Source organism: Ranitomeya variabilis, chromosome 2 (assembly GCF_051348905.1).
Source record: "Ranitomeya variabilis isolate aRanVar5 chromosome 2, aRanVar5.hap1, whole genome shotgun sequence".
Taxonomy (NCBI): Eukaryota; Metazoa; Chordata; class Amphibia; order Anura; family Dendrobatidae; genus Ranitomeya; species Ranitomeya variabilis.
The window spans coordinates 284299702-284317768 of NC_135233.1; positions in this window are offsets into that span (position 1 = coordinate 284299702).

Genomic DNA, 18067 nt, shown 5'->3' on the forward strand with positions numbered 1-18067 from the left:
GAATATCAGGGAAATCCAAGCAGAGATGTGAATCCAACCAGGAACCATTGACAACTGGCACAGGCTGAAGGATAGAACCAGGCTAAATAGCCGAGCCAGAAAGACAATCAGTGGAAGCATCTGCTGGCTACTAAATCCAAGGAGCAGCAGTACCACTTAAAACCACCGGAGGGAGCCCAAGAGCAGAACTCACAAAAGTGCCACTTACAACCACCGGAGGGAGCCCAAGAGCGGAATTCACAACAGTACCCCCCCTTGAAAAAGGGTCACCGAACCCTCACCAGAGCCCCCAGGCCGATCGGGATGAGCCAAGTGAAAAGCACGAACCAAATCGGCGGCATGGACATCGGAGGCAACAACCCAAGAATTATCCTCCTGGCCATAACCCTTCCACTTGACAAGATACTGAAGCCTCCGCCTCGAAAAACGAGAATCCAAAATTTTCTCCACCACATATTCCAACTCCCCATCAACCAACACCGGGGCAGGAGGATCAACAGAGGGAACAACGGGCACCACATATCTCCGCAACAAAGATCTATGGAAAACATTATGGATGGCAAAAGAGGCTGGAAGGGCCAAACGAAAAGATACCGGATTGATAATCTCAGAAATCTTATAAGGACCAATAAACCGAGGCTTGAACTTAGGGGAAGAAACCTTCATAGGAACATGACGAGAAGATAACCAGACTAAATCCCCCACCCGAAGCCGGGGACCAACACACCGACGGCGGTTAGCAAAACGTTGAGCCTTTTCCTGAGACAACATCAAATTGTCTACCACATGAGTCCAAATCTGCTGTAACCTGTCCATTACAGAATCCACACCAGGATAATCAGAAGGCTCAACCTGCCCCGAAGAAAAACGAGGATGAAAACCAAAATTACAAAAGAAAGGCGAAACCAAAGTAGCCGAACTAGCCCGATTATTAAGGGCAAACTCGGCCAACGGCAAGAAAGCCACCCAATCATCCTGGTCAGCAGACACAAACCTGTTGTGGATTCTGTTTGTGGGCTCCCTCTGGTGGTTACTGCTGGTACTGGGTGACTTTGGTGGGTTGCGGCCTTTGGTTTCCACCTGTCCATCAGAGGCTGGGTGTTTCCTATTTTACCTGGCCTTTCTGTCATTTCCTTGCCGGCTATCAATGTATTCAGATGTGCTCTGTTTGGTTCCTGCCTACCTGCTCCCAGATCTTTCAGGATAAGCTAAGTGCTGATTTTCAGTTGTTTGGTTTTTTTTCCAGCTTGCTTATTATGTCTCTATGCTAGCTGGTAGCTCTAGTGGACTGAGGTTCTCCCCATGTGCCATGAGTTGGCACATGGGTTCTTGTAATCTCAGGATGGTTTTTTGATTAGGGTTTTTTGCTGACCGCTCAGTCCCCTTTTGTATCGTTCTGCTTTCTAGTTTACAGCGGGCCTCAATTTGCTAAATCTATATATATCATCTCTATGTGTGTGCCTTCCTCTCATTTCACCGTCAATACATGTGAGGGGGCAACTATATCTTTTGGGGTTCATTCCTCTGGAGGCAAGTGAGGTCTTTATTTTCTCTGCAGTACTAGTTAGCTCTTAGGCTGGTGCGTGGCGTCTAGAACCAACGTAGGCACGCTCCCTGGCTATCTCTAGTTGCGTTTGTCAGGCGTAGGGCAGCGGTCAGCCCAGGTTCCATCACCCTAGAGCTCGTCCGTTATTTATTTGTACTTTGCTTGTCCTGTGCTATCCCTAGCCATTGGGGATTCATGACACAAAGCATCTCAAATAGGTTTCGAAGGTCTGATTAGTTCGCTCAGTTTGGCCATTTGTCTGAGGATGAAACGCCGAAGAAAAAGACAAATCAATGCCCATCCTAGCACAAAAGGCCCGCCAAAACCTAGAAACAAACTGGGAACCTCTGTCAGACACAATATTCTCCGGAATGCCATGCAAACGAACCACATGCTGAAAAAACAATGGAACCAAATCAGAGGAGGAAGGCAATTTAGGCAAAGGTACCAAATGGACCATTTTAGAGAACCGGTCACAAACCACCCAGATAACAGACATCTTCTGGGAAACAGGAAGATCCGAAATAAAATCCATGGAAATATGCGTCCAGGGCCTCTCAGGGACCGGCAAAGGCAAAAGCAACCCACTAGCGCGGGAACAGCAAGGCTTGGCCCGGGCACAAGTCCCACAGGACTGCACAAAAGAATGCACATCCCGTGACAAGGAAGGCCACCAAAAGGACCTAGCAACCAAATCTCTGGTACCAAAAATCCCAGGATGACCAGCCAACACCGAACAATGAACCTCAGAAATTACCTTACTTGTCCATCTATCAGGAAAAAACAGCTTCCCCACAGGACAGCGGTCCGGTTTATCAGCCTGAAATTCCTGAAGCACCCGCCGTAAATCAGGGGAGATGACAGAAAGAATCACCCCTTCCTTAAGAATGCCAACCGGCTCAAGGACTCCAGGAGAATCAGGCAAAAAACTCCTAGAGAGGGCATCAGCCTTAACATTCTTAGATCCCGGAAGATACAAGACCAAAAAATCAAAACGGGAGAAAAACAGGGACCATCGAGCCTGTCTAGGGTTCAGCCGCTTGGCCGACTCGAGGTAAATCAGATTCTTATGATCGGTCAAGACCACAACGCGGTGCTTGGCTCCCTCAAGCCAATGTCGCCACTCCTCAAATGCCCACTTCATGGCCAACAACTCCCGATTGCCGACATCATAATTGCGCTCCGCAGGCGAAAACTTTCTGGAAAAAAAGGCACACGGTTTCATCAAAGAACCATCAGAACTCCTCTGAGACAAAACGGCCCCTGCCCCAATCTCAGAAGCGTCAACCTCAACCTGAAAAGGAAGAGAAACATCCGGCTGACGCAACACAGGGGCAGAAGTAAATCGGCGTTTAAGCTCCTGAAAGGCCTCAACAGCCGCAGAGGACCAATTCGTCACATCAGCGCCTTTCTTCGTCAAATTGGTCAGGGGCTTAACCACACTGGAAAAGTTGGCAATGAAACGGCGATAAAAATTAGCAAAGCCCAAAAATTTCTGAAGACTCTTCACAGATGTGGGTTGAATCCAGTCATGAATGGCTTGGACCTTAACAGGACCCATTTCTATAGATGAGGGAGAAAAAATAAAACCCAAAAAAGAGACCTTCTGAACTCCAAATAGGCACTTAGACCCCTTCACAAATAAAGCATTATCACGAAGGATCTGGAATACCATCCTGACCTGCTACATGAGACTCCCAATCATCGGAAAAAATCAAAATATCATCCAAATACACAATCATGAATTTATCATGATAATTGCGGAAAATATCATGCATGAAGGACTGAAATACAGAAGGAGCATTAGAGAGCCCGAAAGGCATGACAAGGTATTCAAAATGGCCTTCGGGCGTATTAAATGCAGTTTTCCATTCGTCACCCTGTTTAATACAAACAAGATTATATGCCCCTCGAAGGTCAATCTTAGTAAACCAACTAGCCCCCTTGATCCGAGCAAACAAATCAGAAAGCAAAGGTAAAGGGTATTGGAATTTGACCGTGATCTTATTAAGAAGGCGATAATCAATACAGGGTCTCAAGGAGCCATCCTTCTTGGCAACAAAAAAGAATCCCGCTCCCAATGGTGAGGAAGACGGCCGAATATGCCCCTTCTCCAAAGACTCCTTAACATAACTCCGCATGGCGGCATGCTCTGGCACAGACAGATTGAAAAGTCGGCCCTTAGGGAACTTACAGCCAGGAATCAAGTTAATAGCACAATCACAGTCCCTATGTGGAGGAAGGGAACTGGACTTGGGCTCATCAAATACATCCTGGAAATCCGACAAAAACTCAGGAACTTCAGAAGAGGGGGAAGAGGAAATTGACATCAAAGGAACGTCACTATATACCCCTTGACAACCCCAACTAGTCACAGACATAGATTTCCAATCCAGCACCGGATTATGTCCCTGTAACCATGGAAAACCCAGTACAACAACATCATGCAAATTATGCAACACCAGAAAACGGCAATCTTCCTTGATGTGCTGGAGCCATGCACATGGTCAGCTGAGTCCAATACTGAGGTTTATCCTTGGCCAACGGTGTAGCATCAATGCCTCTCAAAGGAATAGGGCTCTGCAAAGGCTGCAAGGAAAAATCACAGCGCCTGGCGAATTCCAAGTCCATCAAGTTCAGGACAGCGCCTGAATCCACAAATGCCATGACAGAAAAGGACGATAATGAGCAAATCAAGGTCACAGATAAGAGAAATTTAGGCTGTACAGTACTGATGGTAACAGACCTAGCGACCCTCTTAGTACGCTTAGGGCAATCAGAAATAACATGAGCAGAATCACCACAGTAAAAACACAGCCTATTCTGGCATCTGAATCCCTGCCGTTCTGCTCTAGTCAAAATCCTATCACATTGCATAGGCTCAGGACTCTGCTCAGAGGATACTGCCATATGGTGCACAACTTTGCGCTCGCGCAGGCGCCGATCAATCTGAATGGCTAGAGACATAGATTCGCTCAAACCAGCAGGCGTGGGGAACCCCACCATAACATCTTTAAGGGCTTCAGAAAGACCCTTTCTGAAAATTGCTGCCAGAGCCTCCTCATTCCATTTAGTGAGCACAGACCATTTTCTAAATTTCTGGCAGTATACTTCTGCCTCTTCCTGACCCTGACACAGGGCCAACAAGGTCTTTTCTGCATGATCCACAGAATTAGGTTCGTCATACAATAATCCGAGCGCTTGAAAAAATGCGTCTACATTAAGCAATGCCGGATCCCCTGATTCAAGAGAGAATGCCCAGTCCTGAGGGTCACCACGCAGCAGAGAGATGACAATTTTAACCTGCTGAATGGAATCACCAGAAGAACGGGGTTTCAAGGCAAAAAACAATTTGCAGTTATTTTTAAAGTTCAAAAACTTGGATCTGTCCCCAAAAAACAAATCAGGGGTTGGAATTCTAGGCTCTAAAGCCGGAGTCTGGACAACATAATCTTGGATACTCTGTACTCTTGCAGCAAGTTGATCCACACGAGAAAACAAACCCTGAACATCCGTGCCAGCGCCAAAATCCTGAACCACCCAGAGATTAAGAGGAAAAAAAAGACAAAACAGACTGCTGAAAAAAAAATGGCTCAGAACTTCTTTTTCCTTCTTTTGAGATGCATTTAATTCATTTTTGGCCAGTTGTACTGTTATGAGCTGGTGGTTTAGGAGCAACATGGGACGTGCTCTGGAGGAGGTGGTACCTGTACAGACCACAGTTCCTGAGCTTAACACAACACTAGAAGTAGCCGTGGGATGTTCCTGTCACTCCCTAGACACCTCTTCACAGCCGGAGGACTAACTACCCCTAAAAATAGAAACAGGAAAACTATCTTGCCTCAGAGAAAATCCCCAAAGGATAGGACAGCCCCCCACAAATATTGACTGTGAGTGGAGAGGGAAATGACATATGCAGAATGAAACCAAGATGTAGCAAAAGAGGCCCGTCTAGCTAGATAGATAGAACAGGACAGAATACTGTGCGGTCAGTATTAAAAATTAGAAAAATCCACCACAGAGTTTACAAAAATCTCCACATCTGACTAAAGGTGTGGAGGGTAAATCTGCTTCCCAGAGCTTCCAGCTTAACTGAATAAATCCATACTGACAAGCTGGACTAGAAAAAACATAGAAAGTGCAGAAAGATTAAGTCCACAACAAGTGGACTGCAAAAGAACAAAGCAAGGACTTATCTTTGCTGAACTGGTCAGAATATCAGGGAAATCCAAGCAGAGATGTGAATCCAACCAGGAACCATTGACAACTGGCACAGGCTGAAGGATAGAACCAGGCTAAATAGCCGAGACAGAAAGACAATCAGTGGAAGCAGCTGCTGGCTACTAAATCCAAGGAGCAGCAGTACCACTTAAAACCACCGGAGGGAGCCCAAGAGCAGAACTCACAAAAGTGCCACTTACAACCACCAGAGGGAGCCCAAGAGTGGAATTCACAACAGGGAGCAGAACCAAACTTACTACAGAGATATGGGAGCAGAACCTAGCATACTACAGAGATAAGGGAACAGAACTGAGCTTACTAGAGAGATAAGGAAGCAGAACCGAGCTTACTACAGAGATATGGGAACAGAATCGAGCTTACTACAGAGATATGGGAGCAGAACCAAACTTACTACAGAGATATGGGAGCAGAACCTAGCATACTACAGAGATAAGGGAGCAGAACCGAGCTTACTAGAGAGATAAGGGAGCAGAACCGAGCTTACTACAGAGATAAAGGAGCAGAACCAAGCTTAATAAGTCTACTACATGGAACCAAGTCTGCTACATAGAAACTGGAGCAGAACTGAGATTACGACATACATACAGTACCATAATCTAGATTACTACATTGATAGAGTACCAGAACCAAGCTTACTGCTTAGATATGGTGCCATAACGGAGCTTACTTACAAACATACACACAGCAATACAGCTACACAGTGCCTAGTACTATCACCACTACACAGAGAATACATAATATTATAATATCACCATTACTTCTACATGAAACTACACTCTATACAAAGACCAAAGATGCCACCATACACTCCCTGACAGAAGTTATGTCGCTTATTTATCCATGTTATGTAAATAAAAGCTTATAACCTGACGTTAAATTCATCCATTGGTTGTATAAGTTATTCTTTTGAAAGCTGAAACCCTCCAAAATGTGGTTTAGGTTAAGAAAATAAATTGTTATCAAAGCAGAAATATTGATCAGTTAATGGACACAGAATGGTCAGATTTTGGCAAGACAAAATTTTTGTTGCCCACAGACAAATAATTAACTTAAAATACAAATATATGTTGCATAACATTGGTGAATGAATTTGTGGTGCTATTGGAGTCATATTTAATATTTTGTGCGACTTCCATGAGCTTGAAGGACTGCTTCCATACGGTTCAACAATGATTTATACAATTTATTAATGAAGTCATCAGGAATAGCACAGAATGCAGTCTTCCATGCCACCCAGAGTTCATCTAGATTCTTTGGTTTTGTCTTCCAAGCTTCCTCTTTCATCCTACCCCAAACATGCTCAATGATGTTCATGTCTGGTGACTGGGCTGACCAGTCCTTGAGCACCTTTATCTTTTTTGCCTGGAGGAACTTTGTTGTAGAAATGGATGTATGAGATGGAGCACCATCCTGCTGCAGAATTTGACCACTTTTATGATTTGGAATATAAGAGGTAGCTAATACTACTTGATATTTTAGGCTATTGACATTGCCTTCCACCTTGCAAATGCTTCCCACACCCCCATACTTAATGTAACCCCAGACCATGATCTTTCTTGTATTTTGGATCCATACGGCTCCAGTAGGTCTCCTGCAGCATTTGCGGCGGCTGTGGTGTAATTCTACTGAAGATTCATCAGAGAAATCCACCTTCTGCCACTTTTCCAGCATCCATCTGTTTAGCAGGCTGTGGGAGTTTGCAAATGCCACACGGTTTTTTATTTGCCTTTTGATTAGTGCTGGCTTCTGGGCACTGATTCGACCATGGAGGCCATTTTGAGACAGAATCCTTCAAACTGTTCTAGTTGACACAGGGACTTGATTTGACCAGACCTGTTGGAGCTCTGCTGCTGTGGAAGAGGGGCTTGCTTTGGATTTTCTAACCAACAAACATTCCTCCTGAGCAGTTGTCTTGCGGGGTCTGCCGGATTTGGGCTAGTCAAACACATCTCCAGTCTCTTCAAATCTTTTTTTTAATTCTTTGTACTTGACGCTGAGACACATTAAAGGTGCCCGCCACCTCTGCAGTGGATCTGGTCTTCAGCCTCTTGATAATCCAGGCTTTTTTTTATACACACACTAAATAACCGATTATTTACTGAGCACAGGTGAGGATGTAAACTAGGATTGGGTGCATTATATGACCAGGCGACAAAACTTTTGTCTTGCTAAAATCTGACCATTCTGTGTCCATTAACTGATCAATATTTCTGCATTGATGTCAATTTATTTTCTTAACCTAAACCACATTTTGGAAGGTTTCAGCTTTCAAAAGAATAATTTATACAACCAATGGATGAATTTAACATCAGGTTATAAGCTTTTATTTACATAACATGGATAAGCGACATTACTTCTGTCAGGGAGTGTACACCTTTTACTACTTGTATACTGATCATTAATTTAAAAAAAGCACAATACTAAGTGCCATTGTATACAGGAACTCTGTATTTACGGTCAGTGTAAAGATACTACAGTGATCACTGGTGACATTATATACAGGAGATCTGTATAAGGTGTCAGTGTACAGGTAATACAGTGATCACCACTGCCAGTGACATTATACACAGGAGCTTTGTATATAGTATACAGTGTATAGTGTCAGTGTACAGGTAATACACTGACTCACTAGTGATGTCTCTAGCTGAAGTCCTTCATCTTTGCTTTTCATTTTCATCCAGCACAGACTGCCGTCACTTCTTCCAGCCAGGACTCGTCTCTGCATAAAATAACACAGTTACCTAGAGCACGGCTTCCAGAGCACATTCCCCACTTTTTCCCTTTCTTCTACACCATGTTCCAAATTATTATGCAAATTATATTTTTCTCGAATTTTCCTAAATGGTCGGTGCAAATGACAGTCAGTCTAATAAAAGTCATCACCCGTTAGAGAATACATCGAATTTTATTGAAGAAACCTCCCAATGATAACAGTATAATCAAAAAAATGAATAAAAACTGAAAATGCACTGTTCCAAATTATTAGGCACAGTAGAATTTCTAAACATTTGATCTGTTTTAAAGAACTGAAAATGCTCATTTGTGGAATTTGCAGCATTAGGAGGTCACATTCACTGAACAAAAAAGCTATTTAACTCCAAAACATCCTAACAGGCCAAGTTACATGTTAAAGGGAACCTGTCACCTGGCGGGACCAGTTTTGGGTCATATGGGCGGGGTTTTTGGGTGTTTGATTCACCCTTTCCTTACCCGCTGGCTGCATGCTGGCCGCAATATTGGATTGAAGTTCTCTGTCCTCCGGAGTACACGCCAGCGCAAGGCAATCCAATATTGCGGCCAGTAGGCAGCCAGCGGGTAAGGAAAGGGTGAATCAAACACCCGAAAACCCCGCCCATATGACCCAAAACTGGTCCCGCCAAATTCAGGTGACAGGTTCCCTTTAACGTAGGAACCCTTCTTTGTTATCACCTTCACAATTCTCGCCTCCATTGAACTTGTGAGTATTTGGAGAGTTTCTGCTTGTATTTCTTTGTATTTCTAACAGAGCTGATGTTTTGATGTGAACTGCCTCCCACCCTCATAGATCTTTTGCTTGAGGATACTCCAAAGGTTCTGTATAGGGTTGAGGTCAGGCGAAGATGGCAATACCATGAGTTTATCTCCTTTTATGCCCACAGCAGCCAATGACTCAGAGGTATTCTTTGCAGCATGAGATGGTGCATTGACATGCATGAAGATGATTTTGCTCCTGAAGGCACAATTCTGATTTTTATACCATGGAAGAAAGTTGTCAGTCAGAAACTCTATATTCTTTGCCAAGGTTATTTTCACACCTTCATGAACCAGGGTGTTATGACCCCAATGGCAGAGGGTCTCAGGAATCAATACCAAGTCTGCAAACACAAAAAACCAGCTCATAGGGCAGTGGTAACTGGGCTGACCATATATCTAATCCTAGCACCACAAATAGAAGTAGCCGGGGAACGTGCCTACGTTGGTTCTAGACGTCTCGCGCCAGCCGGAGAACTAACTAACCCTAGAAGGGAAAAGAAAGACCTCTCCTGCCTCCAGAGAAAAGACCCCAAAAGTTGGATACAAGCCCCCAACAAATAACAACGGTGAGGTAAGAGGAAAAGACAAACATAAGAATGAGCTAGGTATTTAGCAAAGAGAGGCCCACTAGCTAATAGCAGAATATAGTAAGATGACTTATATGGTCAGCAAAAACCCTATTAAAATATCCACGCTGGATATTCAAGAACCCCCGAACCATCTAACGGCCGGGGGGAGAACACCAGCCCCCTAGAGCTTCCAGCAAGGTCAGAAATCACATTTAGTACAAGCTGGACAAAAATAGTAGCAAAGCAAGTAACTCAAAAAACAAAGAAGCAAGACTTAGCTTAATTTTGCAAGAGCCAGGACCAGCAGACAGGAGCAACAGAAGGATCTGATTACAACGATGCCAGGCACTGGACTAAGGATCCAGGAAGTTAATATAGCGACACCCCTGGACTAACGACCCAGGTGAGTGCCAAACAGAAAAAAGACAATCCCAGAGTCATACCACTAGTGACCACAAGAGGGAGCCAAAAAGTCTAATTCACAACACCAGGGCCCTAGAAGCTGTTTCCCCATGATTCCGGCCCAAAACATGACTCCTCCATCTCCTTGCTGACGTTGCAGCCTTGTTGGGCCATCCACCAACCATCCACTACTCCATCCATCTGGACCACCCAGGGTTGCTCGACACTCATCAGTAAACAAGACTTTGGAAATTAGTCTTCATTGGTGTCTGGGCCCACTGCAACCGTTTCTGCTTGTGAACACTGCTTAGGGGTAGCCGAATAGTAGGTTTATGCACCACAGCAAGCCTTTGAAGGATCCTACACCTTGAGGTTTGAGGGACTCCAGAGGCACCAGCAGCTTCAAATAACTGTTTGCTGCTTTGTAATGGTATTTTGGCAGCTGCTCTCTTTATCCAATAAATTTGTATGGCAGAAATCTTCCTCATTATGCCTTTATCTGCATGAACTCTGTCTGTGCTCTGTTTCAGTCACAAATCTCTTCACAGTATGATGATCACTCTTAAGTTTTCATGAAATATCTAATGTTTTCATACCTTTACCAAGGCATTGCACTATTTAATGCTTTTCAGCAGCAGAGAGATCCTTTTTATTTCCCATATTGCTTGAAACCTGTGGTCTGCTTAATAATGTGGAACATAATTTTTAAGTAGTTTTTTTTAATTAGAATCACCTGGAAAACTAATCATCACATGTGTTTAAGATTGATTTTAGTGATCCATTGAGCCCTGAGACACAATACCATCCACGAGTTTATTTGAAAAACAAAACAATTAAATCTTTATGACACTTAAATCTAATTTGCATAATAATTTGGAACATGGTGTACACTAGACATCTGAATACAGAGGTGCACCCACAAACAATATATAATTGGTTATTATGCAACCTCATAGATTGTAAGCTTGCGTGCAGGGCCCTCATTCCTTTTGGTATCTGTTGATCTATGTGTTTATTGTTATGCTTAATGTCCATTTTCTGTACAAGTCCCCTCTAAAATGTTGCGGAATATGTTGGCACTATAGAAATAAAATTATTATAATTATTATTATTAACCGACCATTCCAAATATAAATTATAATCCACCACTGTGCACCCACTAACTATAAATAGCCACTTTCCCCATTTAATATATAAATTAATTAGCACCTGTACTCTTTCCCCCAATTCATTACCAGTCACTTCATCCTCAACGCCCCCCACTATGTACCTACCACTCTAACCCTAACCCCGATTCATTATAGTTACATGCCCCTCCCGCCCAAATTCATTGTCATGTCTTTCTCTCTCACCCTCTATTCATTATCAACTGCTCTACCACACATTCAATACATCATTTACTCCCCCACCCTTAAAATTCATTATTTGTTCTTCCCCTAGATCATCATTTGCTCTCCCCACCCCCTCTTCAATTGATCATTTGCTCTCCCCACCCCCACCTTCAATTAAATTGCTGTCCCCTGTCCCTCACACTGAATTTATCATTTTGCAGTCCCCCACTTTAATTTGAAGTCCCCTTACTTCATTCATTGCAGTCCCCTATCACCCCCTCACTTCATCTGCAGTGCCCCTTCATCATTTGCAGCCCCCTATCCCCCTTCCATTTCATCATGAGCAGTCCCACATCATGCACACTTCATCATGTGCAGTCCTGCAGTCCTCTTCTCCCACTTTATCATGTGCAGTCCCCTTACCCCCCACTTCATCATGTGCAGTCACTAGTGTTGAGCATTCCGATACCGCAAGTATCGGGTATCGGCCGATATTTGCTGTATCGGAATTCCGATACCGAGATCCGATACTTTTGTGGTATCGGGTATCGGTATCGAAACAACATTAATGTAAAAATGTGTAAAAGAGAGAATTAAAATAAAAAATATTGCTATACTCACCTCTCCGACGCAGCCTGCACCTTACCGAGGGAAGCGGCAGCGTTCTTTGTTTAAAATTCGCGCTTTTCTTTCCTTACGTGAAGTCCCGGCTTTGTGATTGGTTGCGTCGCAGTCACATGGGCGACGCAACCAATCACAGCAAGCCGTGACGTAATTTCAGGTCCTTAAGGATTTTAAAATTACGTCCCGGCTTTGTGATTGGTTGCGTCGCAGTCACATGGGCGACGCAACCAATCACAAGCCGTGACGTCACGGGAGGCTGGACACGCGCGCATTTTAAAATGCGCGCTTGTCCAGCCTCCCGTGACGTCCCGGCTTGTGATTGGTTGCGTCGCGATCAACCAATCACAAGCCGGGAGGCTGGACACGCGCGCATTTTAAAATGCGTGCTTGTCCAGCCTCCCGTGACGTCCCGGCTTGTGATTGGTTGCGTCGCGATCAACCAATCACAAGCCGGGAGGCTGGACACGCGCGCATTTTAAAATGCGCGCTTGTCCAGCCTCCCGTGACGTCCCGGCTTGTGATTGGTTGCGTCGCGATCAACCAATCACAAGCCGGGAGGCTGGACAAGCGCGCATTTTAAAATGCGCGCTTGTCCAGCCTCCCGTGACGTCCCGGCTTGTGATTGGTTGCGTCGCGATCAACCAATCACAAGCCGGGAGGCTGGACACGCGCGCATTTTAAAATGCGCGCTTGTCCAGCCTCCCGTGACGTCCCGGCTTGTGATTGGTTGCGTCGCGATCAACCAATCACAAGCCGGGAGGCTGGACAAGCGCGCATTTTAAAATGCGCGCGTGTCCAGCCTCCCGGCTTGTGATTGGTTGACCGCGAAGCAACCAATCACAAGCCGGGACGTCACGGGAGGTTGGACAAGCGCGCATTTTAAAATGCGCGCGTGTCCAGCCTCCCGGCTTGTGATTGGTTGACCGCGAAGCAACCAATCACAAGCCGGGACGTCACGGGAGGTTGGACAAGCGCACATTTTAAAATGCGCGCGTGTCCAGCCTCCCGGCTTGTGATTGGTTGACCGCGAAGCAACCAATCACAAGCCGGGACGTCACGGGAGGTTAGACAAGCGCGCATTTTAAAATGCGCGCGTGTCCAGCCTCCTGGCTTGTGATTGGTTGACCGCGACGCAACCAATCACAAAGCCGGGACGTAATTTTAAAATCCTGAAGGACCTGAAATTACGTCACGGCTTGCTGTGATTGGTTGCGTCGCCCATGTGACTGCGACGCAACCAATCACAACGCCGGAACGTAATTTTAAAATCCTGATGGACCTGAAATTACGTCACGGCTTGCTGTGATTGGTTGCGTCCCGGCCACAAGGGCGGCACGCGACCAATCACAAGCCGGGACTTCACGTAAAGGAAAGAAAAGCGCGAATTTTAAACAAAGAACGCTGCCGCTTCCCTCGGTAAGGTGCAGGCTGCGTCGGAGAGGTGAGTATAGCAATATTTTTTATTTTAATTCTTTCTTTTACACATTAATATGTTCCCAGGGCCTGAAGGAGAGTTTCCTCTCCTTCAGACCCTGGGAACCATCAGGGATACCGTCCGATACATGAGTCCCATTGACTTGTATTGGTATCGGGTATCGGTATCGGATTGGATCCGATACTTTGCCGGTATCGGCCGATACTTTCCGATACCGATACTTTCAAGTATCGGACGGTATCGCTCAACACTAGCAGTCACCCTTACCCCCCACTTCATGTGCAGTCCATCTTACACTCCACTTTATCATATGCAGTCCCCATTACCCCCCACTTCATGTGCAGATCACCTTACCCCCCACTTCATCATGTGCAGTCCCCTTTAACCCCCAATTCATCATGTGCAGTCCCCCTTACCCTCACATCATCATGTGCAGTCCCCCTTACCCCCCACTTCATGTGCAGCCCCACTCCCCCTTCATCATGCGCAATCCCCCTTACCCCCACATCATCATGTGCGGCCCCATTCAATCATGTACAGCCCCACTCTCCCCACTTCATCATGTGCAGTCTCCTTTATCCACTAAACTCTATCATGTGCAGCCCCACTCCCCCTTCATCATATGCAGCCCCACTCCATCATGTACAGCCCCACTCAACCTTCATCATGTGCAGCCCCACTTACCCCCTCACTCCATCATGTGCAGTCTCCTTTAACCCCCAAATTCCATCATGTGCAGTCTCCTTACACCCCCTACTTCATCACTTGCAGTTACCCACCATTAAATTTATTTTATAAAGAAAACAAAAAAGTTCTTCATATTTACCTCAACAGTCGCTCCCATGCAGTGCCTCTCTGCTTCTAGCATCCGGGTCATGTCGGCGCGTGCGTGAGGACGCCATCGCGCATGCCCGACACCTAACCTGGATGTATAGAGAACATGAAGGGAGCAGTAGCTGCGCAGCCGTCAAGGTGACAGCCAAGCATAGCTCCTGGCCCCAGCGCAGACGTGTGCGCTGACTGTGATGTGGCTGTGTCTGCTGCCGGCCATGTCACAGTACAGCAGACATGGCTGCGCACAATTTGCTGTGTGGCTGTAGCCACCACCAGGCAGCCGGCCCTGAACAGCTGCTGGGGGAGCGGCCCGGGGGCATTTGCCTCTTTGCCACCTGTAGGGACATACAAGAGGCTGGCTGTGCAGACATACATGGGGCTGGTTGTGGGCACATGCATGGGGCTGGCTGTGCAGACATATGAGAGGCTGGCTGTGCGGACATACGAGAATCTGATTGTGTGGATATACTGTATTTGAGGCTGGCTGTGGGCAAATATGAAGGGATGGCTGTTCACTGTTCAGACATACGAGGGGCTTGCTGTGCGACATATGAGGGGCTGGTTGTCTGGACATACTGTACATGGGGCCGGCTGTGGGGACATATGAAGGGGTGGCTGTGCAAAGATACGAGGGGCTGGTTGTGCAGACATATGTTGGGCTGACTGTGGGGACATTACAAGAGGGGCTGGCTGTGGAGACATTACAAGAGATGTATTCATGTACTGATGGTGGTTCGGTGGCATATTAATGTACTGATGGTGGTTTTAGCTACCTAAACTGGCTATGGACTAGCGTATAGCAAATGTGGTGCCAATATTCAAAAAGGGGACAAAAACTGAACTCGGAAATTATAGGCCAGTAAGCTTAACCTCTACTGTGGGTAAAATCCTGGTGGGCATTCTAAGGATGCTATGCTGGAGTATCTGAAGAGGAATAATCTCATGACCCAATATCAACATGGGTTTACTAGGGACTGTTCCTGTCAGACTAATTTGATCAATTTCTATGAAGAGGAAAGTTCCGGACTGGACCAAGGGAACCCAGTGGACGTAGTGTATATGGACTTTTCAAAAGCTTTTGATATGGTGCCACACAAAAGGTTGATACATAAAATGAGAATAATGGGGATAGGGGAAAATATGTGTAAGTGGGTTAAGAGCTGGCTCAGGGATAGGAAACAAAGGGTGGTTATTAATGGAGCACACTCGGACTGGGTCACGGTTAGCAGTGGGGTACCACAGGGGTCAGTATTGGGCCCTCTTCTTTTTAACATATTTATTAATGACCTTGTAGGGGGCATTCAGAGTAGAATTTCAATATTTGCAGATGACACTAAACTCTGCAGGGTAATCAATACAGAGGAGGACAATTTTATATTACAGGATGATTTATGTAAACTAGAAGCTTGGGCTGATAAATGGCAAATGAGCTTTAATGGGGATAAATGTAGGGCCATGCACTTCAGTAGAAGTAATAAGATGTATAACTATGTGCTTAATTCTAAAACTCTGGGCAAAACCGTCAATGAAAAAGACCTGGGAGTATAGGTGGATGACAGACTCACATTTAGTGGCCAGTGTGAGGCAGCTGCTACAAAGGCAAATAAAATAATGGGATGCATTAAAAGAGGCATAGATGCTCATGAGGAGAACATAATTTTACCTCTATACAAGTCACTAGTTCGACACACTTAGAATACTTTGTACAGTTCTGGTCTCCGTTGTATAAGAAAGACATAGCTGAACTAGAGCGGGTGCAGAGAAGAGCGACCAAGGTTATTAGAGGACTGGGGGGTCTGCAATACCAAGATAGATTATTTAGTTTGGAAAAACGAAGGCTAAGGGGTGATCTTATTTTAATGTATAAATATATGAGGGGACAGTACAAAGACCTTTCTGATGATCTTTTTAATCATAGACCTGAGACAGGGACAAGGGGGCATCCTCTACGGCTGGAGGAAAGAAGGTTTAAGCATAACAGACGCGGATTCTTTACACAGTGAGACTATGGAACTCTCTGCCGTATGATGTTGTAATGAGTAGTATTGAGCGATACCTTCCGATATTCAAAAGTATCGGTATCGGATTGGATCGGCCGATATCCAAAAAATATCGGATATCGCCGATACCGATACCCGATACCAATACAAGTAAATGGGACACAAATATCGGAAGCTATCCTGGATGGTACCCAGGGACTGAAGGAGAGGAAACTCTGGGATCCATATTCATGTAAAAAATAAAGAATAAAAATAAAAAATATGGATATACTCACCCCTCCGACGGACCCTGGACCACAGCGGTGCAACCGGCAGCCTCCGTTCCTAAGAATGCAGTGAGGGTAGGACCTGCGATGACGTCGCGGTCTTGTGATTGGTCGCGTGACCGCTCATGTGACTGCGATGTCATCGAAGGTCCTTCACTCACTGCATTCTTAGGAACGGAGGCAGACGCTTGCACCGGTGAGAGCCAGGGTCCGTCGGAGGGGTGAGTATATCCATATTTTTTATTTTTATTCTTTATTTTTCACATGAAAATGGATCCCAGGGCCTGAAGGAGAGTCTCCTCTCTAGTGTATAGCACAGCCCACGTAGTGTATAGCACAGCCACGTAGTATATTGCACAGCCATGTAGTATATTGCACAGCCCACGTAGTATATTGCACAGCCCACGTAGTATATTACACAGCCTACGTAATATATAGCACAGCCCACGCAGTATATTGCACAGCCCATGCAGTATATTGCACAGCCCACACAGTATATTGCACAGCCCATGTAGTATATTGCACAGCCCACGTAGTATATTGCACAGCCCACGCAGTACATTGCACAGCCAACATAGTACATTGCACAGCCCACGTAGTATATTGCACAGCCCACGTAGTTTATTGCACAGCCCATGTAGTATATAGCACAGCCCATGCAGTATATTGCTCAGCCTACATAGTATATTGCACAGCCCACTTAGTATATAGCACAGCCCACACAGTATATTGCACAGCAGCCCACGCAGTATATTGCACAGCCCATGTAGTATATAGCACAGCCCCCGCAGTATATTGCACAGCCCACGCAGTATATTGCACAGCCCACGTAGTATATAGCACAGCCCACGCAGTATATTGCACAGCCCACGCAGTATATAGCACAGCCACATAGTGTATAACACAGCCCATGTAGTGTATAGCACAGCCCACGTAGTATATTGCACAGCCCATGTAGTATATAGCACAGCCCACACAGTATATTGCACAGCCCACTCAGTATATTGCACAGCCCACGTAGTATATAGCACAGCCCACGCAGTATATTGCACAGCCCATGTAGTATATAGCACTGCCAACGCAGTATATTGCACAGCCCATGCAGTATATTGCACAGCCCACGTAGTATATAGCACAGCTCACACAGTATATTCAACAGCCCATGCAGTATATTGCACAGCCCACGTAGTATATAGCGCAGCCCACGTATTATATAGCACAGCCCACGCAGTATATTGCACAGCCCACGCAGTATATTGCACAGCCCATGCAGTATATTGCACAGCCCACATAGTATATAGCAAA